Source organism: Monodon monoceros, unplaced genomic scaffold (assembly GCF_005190385.1).
Source record: "Monodon monoceros isolate NGI ecotype Baffin Bay Population unplaced genomic scaffold, NGI_Narwhal_1 Super_Scaffold_17, whole genome shotgun sequence".
In the NCBI taxonomy this organism is placed as follows: domain Eukaryota; kingdom Metazoa; phylum Chordata; class Mammalia; order Artiodactyla; family Monodontidae; genus Monodon; species Monodon monoceros.
The window spans coordinates 6,844,269-6,844,662 of record NW_021703773.1 but is presented as its reverse complement, the minus strand read 5'-3'; positions in this window follow the sequence as shown (position 1 = coordinate 6,844,662).

The window sequence follows — 394 nt, the reverse complement described above, 5'->3', positions numbered from 1 at the left end:
TAGATATTCTCATGGAAAGCATTGTTAGATATTCTCATGGAAAGCATAAAGGCTAAGTTTCAAGGGACTGTGCACAAAACTCACTCTTCCAGGCTCCTCACAGTAAAAGTGGCCCGCAATAAATGGCTCTAATTTACAGGGTGAACATGTGTCCAAGATTGTCCTGGACAGTCTCAATTTATGCCTATTGCTGTGGCATCATTATTAATCACCCTTCTTTTTGCTCTAAATAGTGTCTTGGTCAGATAATAAATTATACAGTTATCCTACTAATTGATCAACCATTCCCTCACCCTGTTTCATACTATTAAGCTAGCCTTTTTAAACTTTTGGTAGAAATACAGGATTTCCCTGCTCATAAGAGGTTAAAATTTGGGAAATTGAAGAGTACCCA